Source organism: Terrapene carolina, unplaced genomic scaffold (assembly GCF_002925995.2).
Source record: "Terrapene carolina triunguis isolate 2854851 unplaced genomic scaffold, T_m_triunguis-2.0 Scaffold536, whole genome shotgun sequence".
Taxonomy (NCBI): domain Eukaryota; kingdom Metazoa; phylum Chordata; order Testudines; family Emydidae; genus Terrapene; species Terrapene triunguis.
The window spans coordinates 592-13,168 of NW_020664887.1; the positions used below are offsets into that span (position 1 = coordinate 592).

General features: G+C 45.8%; 1 pseudogene; it reads left to right on the forward strand.

Moving 5' to 3' along the window:
* Nucleotides 1-261: 261 nt before the first annotated feature.
* LOC112125990 lies at nucleotides 262-1,308 on the forward strand (annotated as a pseudogene).
* Nucleotides 1,309-12,577: the final 11,269 nt, after the last annotated feature.

Genomic DNA, 12,577 nt, shown 5'->3' on the forward strand with positions numbered 1-12,577 from the left:
AAAGAGATTCTCTGTACATAACATGCTGATTGACTGTTATGGGACGCCACATGAAAGGTGCGCACTGCTTTATCTAATCAATTTAGTTAAAATGGCATAATTTTGTGTTTCAACAAGCCTTTACACTGATCAGTACCTTATTCCTCAAGCAGACACATTGATTTCATTCAGCATGAGTAACAATGGCAAAATGCGGTCTTCTGCAACCCTTCTATACCCATAATCAATTAATTATCTCTTTTTTGTACACAGGTCTCAAAGATGACTCTTACAAGCCCATTCCCGAACCCCACAGAATATAAGTATGTGTATGATGAAGGTACCTCTCCTTGCAGTGAAGGCAATGGTTTCAGAAGGTTTAATTCACTGTTTCTTCCAATAGTTTACTGCCTGGTGTTTGTCTTCTGCCTAGTGGGAAATGCCTTGGTCATATGTGTACTCTTGACCAGGAAGAAAGTCACCACCATGACCGACGTGTGCTTGCTCAACCTTGCAATCTCTGACCTGCTCTTTGTTGTCCCCCTCCCATTTCAAGCTCACTATGCTTCAGAAGAATGGATTTTCGGAAATGCAGTGTGTAAAATGATGGCTGGCATTTATTACATAGGCTTTTACAGTAGCATTTTCTTTATAACCCTCATGAGCATAGACAGGTACATAGCAATCGTTCATGCTGTCTATGCTATGAGAGTTCGGACAGCCACTTGTGGCATAATTATAAGCTTACTCCTGTGGATGACGGCTGGTCTGGCTGCCATACCAAATATGGCGTTTAACCAAAAAGTGGAAATTGAACAGTCTCTTGAGTGTATCCCCAAATAACCTCCAGGCCAAGAGACCTGGCGATATTTCACTCAGTTTGAAGTCAACATCTTGGGCCTTTTGATCCCGCGCAGCATCCTCATTTACTGCTACTCCCACATCCTGAAAAATCTGCAGAGCTGCAAAAACCGGAACAAGATCAAAGCCATCAAACTGATTTTCATCATCGTGGTCATCTTTCTCCTTTTCTGGGCTCCCTTCAACATTGTGCTTTTTCTAGACTCTCTGCAGAACTTGCACATCATCAGCGACTGTGAGACGAGCCAAAGGCTCAAGCTGGCCCTGCAGCTGACCGAATCAATCTCCTTCATCCACTGCTGCCTGAACCCGGTGATCTATGCTTTTGCTGGCGAGACGTTTAAAGCTCACCTTAAAAAAATATTCCAAACCTGCATCCGTCGCATTTCTAGTAGCAATTCAGCCAATCATTCTCACTCCTTGCCCACTCAAGTATTAGGCTATTCTGATAGTGACAGAGTTCTGTAAGCTTTCCCACTCCCTGCCCAGACATCATTCTAACTGCTTTCATTTGAATACAGCAATTGCCCTATAAATCGTACTAGCATTGACTTGGCCCAGTGTCCTACCTCCACTGTTTATTTTTTAGGGACAGAAGAAACTTGGTCCTGGATTTTGACTTCCACTCCTTCAAAAATTGCAGAAATTCCTCCAAACACCTGGTGTGAAAAAAAATCCATCTACCCACATGCAGAGATCCTATCTAGAAACCCACACATGAGCAGAACATGCCATCACCAACATGATCTGACACCTTTGTGGACAATGGAAGCCTGCAGTGAATGAAGAGGACATAGAATTGCAAGACTCTTAATGTAAATATTTCCATAATACTATGCATTGCACATGCTCAATGTCTCTTCTTCCTCATAGTATTTTTCTGTATTAAATGTGTATTTTTCTTGAATAAATCAAAATGGCATCTTTGTATAACTGGCTTCCTGACAGTTTCCATAGTTTAAAAATCTGGGGGAGGTTTACGTAGACAAGCATTAAAACACAAACTGGGCTGGAGGAAGGGGACATCTATTGAGTTCTGACTTAATTTTAAATGTGTATGATGGCTTCTTTTAAAGTTTCCTAGCAAAACATTCCCTCCTGATTGGCTGCTTTCTTTCTTGATGCTAATTATTCAGTGTAGCCACTGTATAATTTTCAGAGACTATAGTTTATATATACATATAGGTTAATAGCTATTTAGCTTAGAAGTCAAATGAATCATTGCACATTTCACTGCCTGGCTGTGCACACGAATCAGCTACAGTTTTTCAGTATATGGCCTGACTCACCCTTCAGTTACTCCAGTTTGACACAGATGTAACTCTCAGTTTCAATGCCATTATGACTGCATAACACTGAAGACAGACAAGAGTGAATCACATTCTTGTATGGAAACCTCTGAGGGCAGAATTTTTTTCTTATATGTTAGTTTGGTGCATAACCTTTCTAAAATGTAGAATGCTCTGCTGCCCTGTGCTATTGGCCCAATCCAACACCCACTGAAGTCAGGGGGAGTCTTCCCCATGACTTTGATGGCCACTGGATTAGACCTTATGACTCCTGTATGTCCCCCCACACCCTGGCAATATATGTTATGATCATTCCTGAAGACAAACTAAATTGACGTACGATGCACTGGAATCTTTCATCAAAATAAGACCTCTCAAATTCCCTTCTAGGCAAGTCTTTTCTCAAAACCCCAATAGTGATTCATGGAAATAAAATTACATTTATGTTCATTTAAGGTTGCTGTAAGCAAATTTTTAAACAGCAAGAAAATGTCTTAAAATCTAGAAAATATACAGGTGAGGAATTGTCAAATAATTGACTGTCAAGAAATATTCCAATCTTTTTCAGCAACTCTACTTTCCATTTTTAAAATATCATTACAATTACTGTAATGTTACCAATTAATGACCTGAAATATATTTCTAACTTTAATTCTGTCTTCCTGTTGTCATTTCTCATGTCTCTACAAAGAGCAGAAATATACTGTGATTTATTTACAGTACTTCCATTTCTCCAAAGACTTTATGTAATTAGAAATTGTGAAGCACTTCATTTACATATTTGTATTTTCCACTCTATTCTCCACGTTTAGTCAGAGTTAAAGTTGGAAATATATACTGCATATGCTCCTCAGATGGACTACATCTCTCATGATACACCACAATCATATGACTCCCATGATGTATGGCCTCCCTCACTAAGAAGAGAGACTGTGGTATTTCATAAAAGATGTGGTCCAAATCGAGATTCCAAGCTAAAGAGGCAGCCGATGAGGCACCATACACCACCTATGAGGCACCATAGCAGCATTTCAGAATCAAACATTTTAGGTTTTGAACAAACTATTATGGTTTCAAATTTTTCTTCAAAAACTTGAAGTTTTCTGTGAAAAGTTGTGATAAAAATTAATTTTTCTTCACTTTTGTGAAAGTTTTCTTATGGGTGAAAAAAAATCAATACATTTTCTGACCAGCTGTTCTGGAAACACTTCCCCGGAGGGTTACACAAGTATTTATTAATCAGCAATACAGTACTGGGGATCCAGTATTTGGGTTTCTCTCTCTGGCTCTGGGAGAGGTATGTGGTTTGCAATTGTTAGAGATAACCAGAACAGGCTTAGTCACAATGATAGGCAGTGTGGTGCAGTGGCTAAGACAAGGCTTTGTCATAGCAGAAAGCTAGGTTCTGGGCCTACAGTGACCTTGTAATAAGCTCTTTGTTCCAAAAATAGGTGTGGTGGAGGTTGTCCAGAAGAGCTTCTGTAACTATTTTCTAGATAAGTGTTCATAGCCTTACTCAAAAATAAGGGTAGTGAATTGCATAGGAATTTAAAACAGCACTTATAGGTGAGATTTGAATGGCCAGTCTTTTCTCTCATCGCTCAGAGAGCTTTCATATTTATAAAATTTCCCTGCATATAATGAGTGACAGCACATTTTTCTTTATACCATCAATTTGAAATTGGGCAGCTTCAGACTGGCAAACAAGTTTGTTGTTACCACTTTAAAAAGTACCTTTCTTTAAAAGCTATGCACTTCCCTAAAAAAGAATTCTAGGAATCTCTGTTATGGGAACAATGATACATGAAATTTTTGACCATAGCTGAAATCTTATTTTTCTGCTAGATGAGCACAAAGAAAAGACACTCCCCAGGGGGAAAATGTTGCCCACTATCTATTTTTCAGCAGCTTATTATAAACTTTCCAGAATTTCACATTGCACAATAAATACACCTATCTGTAATTAGCCAAAGATTATAATCAAACTTTCATTTTACTAGAACACATGCAAAGACTCCCAATATTCTCCATTTTTTCCACTATCAAAATGAAATTCTTTAATGGAACCATAATCATGGTGCAGCTACCACTGTACCATAACACTCAATTTGATTTTTCTCAGTGTTAGACTTGGAGTTTCTCCAGGGACAAAGTGAGGGCCAAGCTGCTGATCTGTTACTGAAATAGTGGGTGTGGATAATGGAGAGCAGAATATGTCCTGGTAGATACACAGAATCCTGAACACAGAAGGTAAGGAATGTTTTCTAGTCTCAGTACAGTGGTTCACTTCAGGGCTGCTGTGTTTGAAGCTCTAGTATTTAAGAATCCAGAGGCAAGGTAGAAAAAAAACCCACTTCATTAAGTGCTTAATTCAACTGCATGTGCAAGGGAATCTGGGACTTCTGCTCAGCAAACTCTTCAACTAGATATAGAGTAGTACACTCAAGCAATGAATCACAATTTAAGGTCAACAATGTTAGTTAACTGAGGATTCCCTGAGGGCAGGGAATACTTTGCAGGAGTGTTGAATCTGACAAAATAATCTTTTTATGGGTGTTGAATACACCAGACTTGAACAGCATTGACAAGACAAGGGCAGAAAAAGTTCCATCCCAATTTCAGGTTCTTACAAGTCTGTAACTAAGGGAAACAAGACCTGCATAGCATGAGGGTGCTGAGGCCATTGTGGCATGTGGTTAATTCAGGCTCCTCTTCCTCGCTTTTTTTCTTTTATTGTGTTGAGCTTCTTTACCACTGTGTGGTCAAGGCCGTATAATAATGAATTCTTTATATCTCCCGAAGACTGCGCCTTGCAAATGAGCATGTCATGCACTTGCCAAACATTAATTAGCAAAATCTCACAAGAAGAGGAGAAATAGATCCATTTTACTGATGAATAAACTGACTTGCTCCAGGTCACAGAGAACGTATGATTACAGGAGGGAAGGGGAGAATACAAGCAGCCATTCCCCCTAGATTGCACTGACCACCAGAGTTGACAAGACATGCAGGAAAAATATATTGCATTCTCTCATTCACATGCACTTTTAGCAGTGGTCAGTGGCAGAGGTGGGACTTAAACTCAGAAGTCTGAATTTCCAGCCCTCTACAATAACCAGTAGAGGTTATCACAGAGATACTGCAGCCACCAGCCAGATACATTTAGCACATGAAAAGGAATTCAAACTGTCAGCTCCAAAAGAAAAACGTCATTTCTATCTGGTACATTAAAAGAAATAGTTCCAATAGCTCATACAACGAGCTGAACCGAACAGGGCAGAAATGTTGCCCTCGACACTCTTAGCTTTAGAAATTTCTCTAGGGCTAGGTCTACACTACAGCGGGGTTCCGACCTAAGATACGCAACTTCAGCTACGTGAATATCGTAGCTGAAGTTGCGTATTTTAGGTCGGCTTACCTGGCGGTGAGGACGGGGGAAAGCCGACTGCTGCCGCCGACTCCGCTACCGCCTCTTGTCGAGGTGGATTTCCGGAGTCGACGGCAGAGCGATCAGGGATCGATTTTACCGCGTCCTCACGAGACGCGGTAAGTCGATCCCCGATAAACCGATTGCTACCCGCCGGATCGGCGGGTAGTGAAGACGTAGCCTAGGCCTCCCCAAGCATTCTTCCAAAACATTTTTCCTGCTTTGTTGTATTAATTCTTCCTGGAACAGCCAGCATTAACTTCGTTGGCTGTTGCACCTCTCAGGATACATTTATATTTCTCTTCTCTCCGCTTTTCATTTTTGTACATTTCCGTTTCTGTTTCTTGATATTTCTGTGCTTCACTTGGTGCTCAGAGTCTGACTGTCTTTGTTTCAGATTTAGCTACAGTAAGGAGCATACGGGCCTTTAAGAAAAGAGAGGTGTTTCATTAACAGACAATGAAAATGCAAACATACCAGTTGTGAAGGATTGCTGACCCCTTTGAGCAGTGGAGGGAAGGGGGACAAAAGATGATTGGCCCCACATCGGCCTCTTTTTTGTGAAATGCCCCCTCTCCAGTGTTCACAGAGTTATTTCCTTGGACATGGGACCAAGATTTTCAGGAGAGAAAAGAGGTGTGACAGGGTGGAATCCCACTTCTGTCTCTTTTCAAGTGACCTTTTTCTAGTAGAACACCTCATGTGATGTATTTACAGTGTTCCTTTCCACCACTTTTATAGACTGCACAGCTCCTGAGGCACTCACAAAGCAAGAAGCAGCTCCCACTCTTTTCCTCCCTCTAATGGTGCGGGACTCACCCCTGCGGCGCCTCCTGCTGGTCATCTCAGGGAATTAGCTCTTTTCCAGCCTGGGCGCCCTCTGTAGGCTGGCGTCCCTCTTGTAGCTGGCCCTCGTGTCCCTCCCGGACCCCGGTGCCCCTTTACCCGGGGGCTTCCCCCTGGCAATACCCCCACCAGTCTCTATGGGTCTCCCCTCTCTGGAAAACCCCCAACCCTCTAATCCCCACCTTGCCTCAGTCTGGGCTACTGCCAGTCATCACCAAGCCCCCGCTCCCTGGGGCAGACTGCAGTGTAAAAGCCACTCATCATGGGCAAGGGGGTTCAGACCTCCTGCCTTCCTCTGCCTCCCAGTACCTCTATGAGCCTTGGACCAGGCCCGGCAACCTGGGGAGTTACCAGCCTGGAGCTCCCCTGCTCCTCTGGCTCTCCCCCCACGCTGCTTCACTCCCAGTACTCTTTCTGCAGGCAGCCAGGCCCTGATTTTTCCCAGCCTGGAGAGAGACTTCTCTTGGGCCTCTGGCTCACAGCTTTTTTATACAGGCCAGCTGTGGCCTGATTGGGGCGTGGCCCAGCTGCAGCCGCTTCCCCAATAAGCCCATCTTCCCCCCCCCCCGCCACAGCCCTCTCCCCGGGCTGTTTTAAGTCCTTCAGGGCAGGAGCGGGGTAACCACCCCGCTACACTTCCCTTTTGTGCCTTCTTCCTGTAGAACAGTTTTTAAACTAAGGCCCAGGGCCGTCCCTAGGTGGGTGCGGGGCCCAGGGGCCCCAGCCTGCTCTGCTCCCCTGGCTCCCAGCCACGCCGCCGGTGAGTGCTGGGGGGCAGTTCCCCCCTGCCCCCCAACTTAAGCCTGGGAGCCAGGGGAGCAGAGCAGGCTGGGGCTGGGTCCCTCCACTTCCCACAGGAAGTGGCCAGCCCCCCAAAGCCCACACAGCCCCCCAAAATGGCTAGGGATGGCCTTGGCGAGGAGCTCCCTCCCCCCCGGCTCCACCCAGGCCCTACCCCTACTCCCCCCTTCCCCAGGCCACACCGCCGCCCTGCCTCTTCCCACCCCCGCCCCACCTCTTCCCCGCCCCCACTCCATCCCTTCCCCAAGGACTTCCCCAACTCGCCCCGATTTCCCGTATCATAGGGACAGCTCTGCCAAGGGCTGGGGGAAAGCCGACAGGTGCGGAGGAGCATGTGGTTCAGACAGAGACATCCCTTAGTGGAGGATCTATTAATGGAGATTCTCTATGTCCTAGTAAGGAGGAGAGGATGGAAGATGATAAAATATGGGTAGGGTCTGATGAGAAACAGTCAAATGAAAAAACATCCCATTCAATTACATCACATAATGGCAGACAGCTAAAAAGTGATAATTTTTAAGTGCTTATATACAAATGATAGAAGTCTAAATAATAAGATGGGTGAACTAGAGTGCCTCGTATTAAATTAGGATATTGATATAATAGGCATCACAGAAAGCTGGTGGAATGAGGATAATCAGTGGGACACAGTAATACAGGGTACAAAATATATCGGAAGGACAGAAAAGGTTGAGCTAGAGAGGGAGTGGCACTATATGTGAAAGAAAGCGTAAAATCAAATGAAGTAAAAATCTTAAATGAACCAAACTGTATCATAGAATCTCTATGGAGAGCAATTCCATGCTTCAATAATAGGAATATAGCAGTAGGGATATACTACTGGCCACCTGACCAGGATGGTAATAGTGATTGTGAAATGCTCAGGGAGATTAGAGAGGCTATAAAAATAAAAAACTCAGTAATAATGGGGGATTTCAACTATCCCCATATTGACTGGGTACATGTCATCTCAGGACGGGATGCAGAGATAAAGTTTCTTGACACCTTAAATGACTGCTTCTTGGAGCAGCTGGTCCTGGAACCCACAAGAGGGGAGAGAATTCTTGATTTAGTCCTAAGTGGAGCATAGGATCTGGTCCAAGAGGTGAATATAGCTGAACCACTTCTCATAAAACCCCATCTCATAAAAGATATACTGGCATTGGAAAAGGTTCAGAAAAGGGCAACAAAAATGATTAGGGGTATGGAACAGCTTAATAAGGTTGGGACTTTTCAGCTTGAAAAAGAGACGACTAAGCCCTGGTCTACACTATGAGTTTAGGTCAAATTTAGCAGCGTTAGATCAATTTAACCCTGCACCCATCCGCACGACAAAGCCATTTTTGTCGACTTAAAGGGCTCTTAAAATCAACTTCTGTACTCCTCCCTGACGAGGGGATTAGCGCTGAAATTGACCCTGCTGGGTCGAATTTGGGGTAGTGTGGACACAATTTGACTGTATTGGCCTCCGCGAGCTATCCCAGAGTGCTCCATTGTGACTGCTCTGGACAGCACTCTCAACTCAGATGCACTGGCCAGGTAGACAGGAAAAGGCCCGCAAACTTTTTAATTTCATTTCCTGTTTGGCCAGCATGGTGAGCTGATCAGCACAGGTGACCATGCAGAGCTCATCAGCACAGGTGACCATGGAGTCCCAGAATCACAAAAGAGCTCCAGCATGGACTGAATGGCAGGTACTGGATCTAATCGTTGTATGGGGAGACAAATCCGTGCTATCAGAACTCCGTTCCAAAAGACAAAATGCCGGAATATTTGAAAAAATCTCCAAGGCATGAAGGACAGAGGCTATAACAGGGACCCACAGCCATGCCGCGTGAAACTTAAGAAGCTCAGGCAAGCCTACCAAAGAACCAGAGAGGAAAACGGCCGCTCCAGGTCAGAGCCCCAGACATGCCACTTCTATGATAAGCTGAATGCCATGCTAGGGGGTGCCCCTACAACTACCCCACCCCTGTGCGTGGACTCCATCAATGAATTCTCATGCAACAGGGATGCAGATTTTGGGGATGATGAGGAGGAGGAGGTTGAAGATAACACACAGCAAGCAAACAGAGAAACCGTTTTCCCCGACAGCCAGGAACTGTTTTTCACCCTGGATCTAGTACCCTCCCAACCCACCCAAGGTGGGCTCCCGGACCTTGAAGGTGGAGAAGGAACCTCTGGTGAGTGTATCTTTGTAAATATAATACATGGATTAAAAGCAAGCGTGTTTAATGATTAATTTGCCCTGAAGACTTGGGATGCATTGGTGGCCAGTACAGCTACTGGAAAAGTCTGTTAACTTGTATGGAGCTGGAGCGGAAATCCTTCAGGGACATCTCAATGAAGCTCTCCTGCACTCCCAAAGCCTTTGCAAAAGGTTTCTGGGGAGGGCAGCCTTATTCCGTCCTCCATGGAAGGACACTTTACCACACCAGGCCAGTAGCACATAGTCTGGAATCATTGCATAACAAAGCATGGCAGCGTATGGTCCCAGTGTTTGCTGGCATTCAAGCAACATCCGTTCTTTATCTCTCTGTGTTATCCTCAAGAGAGTGATATCATTCATGGTCACCTGGTTGAAATAGGATCATTTTATTAAGGGGACATTCAGAGGTGCCCGTTCCTGCTGGGCTGTTTGCCTGTGGCTGAACAGAAATCATCCCCGCTGTTAGCCACGCGGTGGGGAGAGGGGTGAAGCGATCATCCCAGAGAATTGGGTGTGTGGGGGAGGGTTTAGTTGGGTTTGTGCTGCACGTTAACCCGAAGACTGCAGCCCCTCCTTTTAAATGGCCAACCCATTTGTAAATGGCCAACCCAACGGGTGCTTGGTATGGGAAATGAGGGCGCTGCTGTTTGAAACCATCCCCATATGTTATGAAGGTTAAAGAAGCCAAAAGACTGTGGCTTACCATGTCTGTCTGCAAGCCGAATTCTGTTGCCCGCCGTCCCTGTGTCTGTGATCTCTCACACCAAACCGGCAGGCCTCAATATAAGAGGCAAAATGCGACTTTGTAAAGAAAGCACACATTCTATGTAATGTTAACAGCTTGGTTCACCGTGAAAGAGTCTACCCATTGTTCTCTAAAATGTGTCTCTTTAAATATTACTCTCCCTTTTTTTCCTCTCGCAGCTGCAAATGTTTCAATACTCCTCGTATCATCTCCATCCCAGAGGCTAGCGAAGATTAGAAGGCGAAAAAAACGCATTCTCGACAAAATGTTCTCTGAGCTCATGCAGTCCTCCCACACTGAAAGAGCCAGCAGAATGCCTGGAGGCAGACACTGTCAGAGTGCAAGAAAGCACAAAATGAACGTGAGGACAGGTGGCGGGAGCAAGAGGAGAGATGGCGGGATCAAGATGATCGGTGGCGTCAGCGTGATGAGAGGAGGCAGGAAGCAATGCTTAGGCTACTGGAGGATCAAACTGATATTCTCCAGCGTATTGTTGAGGTGCAGGAAAGGCAGCAGGAGCACAGACTGCCGCTGCAGCCCCTGTGTAACCAACCGTCCTCCTCCCCAAGTTCCATAGCCTCCTCACCCAGATGCCCAAGAACGTGGTGGTGGGGCTTCCGGCCACCCAACCACTCCACCTCAGAGGACTGCCCAAGCAACAGAAAGCTGGCATTCAATAACTTTTGAAGTGCAGTGTGGCCTTGTCCTTCCCTCCTCCCCCACCACACCCAGTGCTTCCCTCCTCCCCCACCCCTCCCGGGCTACCTTAGCAGTTATCCCCCCATTTGTGTGATGAATTAATAAAGAATGCATGAATTTGAAACAACAATGACTTTATTGCCTCTGCAAGCGGAGATCAAAGGGGGGAGGGGAGGGGAGGGCGGTTGGCTTACAGGGAAGTAGAGTGAACCAAGGGGGCGGGTTTTCATCAAGAAGAAACAAACAGAACTTTCACACCGTAGCCTGGCCAGTGATGAAACTGGTTTTCAAAGCTTCTCTGATGCGCAGCATTCCCTGCTGTGCTCTTCTAACTGCCCTGGTATCTGGCTGTGCATAATCAGCGGCCAGACAATTTGCCTCAACCTCCCACCCCGCCATAAACGTCTCCCCCTTACTCTCACAGATATTGTGGAGCACACAGCAAGCAATAATAATGATGGGAATATTGGTTTCACTGAGGTCTATCCGAGTCAGTAAACTGCGCCAACGCGCTTTTAAACGTCCAAATGCACATTCTACCACCATTCTGCACTTGCTCAGCCTATAGTTGAACAGCTCCTGACTACTGTCCAGGGTGCCTGTGTACGGCTTCATGAGACATGGCATTAAGGGGTAGGCTGGGTCCCCAAGGATAACTATAGGCATTTCAACATCCCCAACGGTTATTTTCTGGTCTGGAAAATAAGTCCCTTGCTTCAGCCATTCACACAGACCAGAGTTCCTAAAGATGCGAGCGTCATGTACCTTTCCCGTCCATACCACATTGATGTTGGTGAAACGTCCCTTGTGATCCACCAGTGCTTGCAGCACCATCGAAAAGTACCCCTTTCAATTTATGTACTGGCTACCTTGGTGGTCCGGTCCCAAGATAGGGATATGCGTTCCGTCTATCGCCCCACCACAGTTAGGGAATCCCATTGCAGCAAAGCCATCCACTATGACCTGCACATTTCCCAGAGTCAGTACCCTTGATAGCAGCAGCTCAGTGATCGCGTTGGGTACTTGGATCACAGCAGCCCCCACAGTAGATTTGCCCACTCCAAATTGATTCCTGACTGACTGGTAGCTGTCTGGCATTGCAAGCTTCCAGAGGGCTATTGCCACTCGCTTGTGAACTGTGAGGGCTGCTCTCATCTTGGTATTCTGGTGCTTTAGGGCAGGGGAAAGCAAGTCACAAAGTTCCATGAAAGTGCCCTTAAGCATGCGAAAGTTTCGCAGCCGCTGGGAATCATCAACACTATGTGGTCCCACCAGTCTGTGCTTATTTCCTGGGCCCAGAATCGGCGTTCCACGGCATGAACCTGCTCCATTAGCACCATGATGTCCAAATTGCCAGGGCCCGTGCTTTGAGAGAACTCTGTGTCCATGTTCTCATCACTCTCGTCACCGCACTGCTGTCACCTCCTCGCCTGCTTTTGAAGTTTCTGGTACTGCATATACTTCAGAATAATGTGCGTGGTGTTTACAGTGCCCATAACTGCCGCGATGATCTGAGCGGGCTCCATGCTGAGCTAGATGGACCTTTGGTCTGACCCAGTATGGCCATTCTTATGCCTTTTGTACCCTCTGGGCTAATGAGTTAATTAGCCTTTTAACTCTCTCCAGCCCATCCCAGTCTATCAACTGGGCGCAATTCCCATATTCAGGTGTGCTCCAGGGCAGCTAACTGGAGTTGCAGTGGTCAGAGTGCTGTGTTGTGC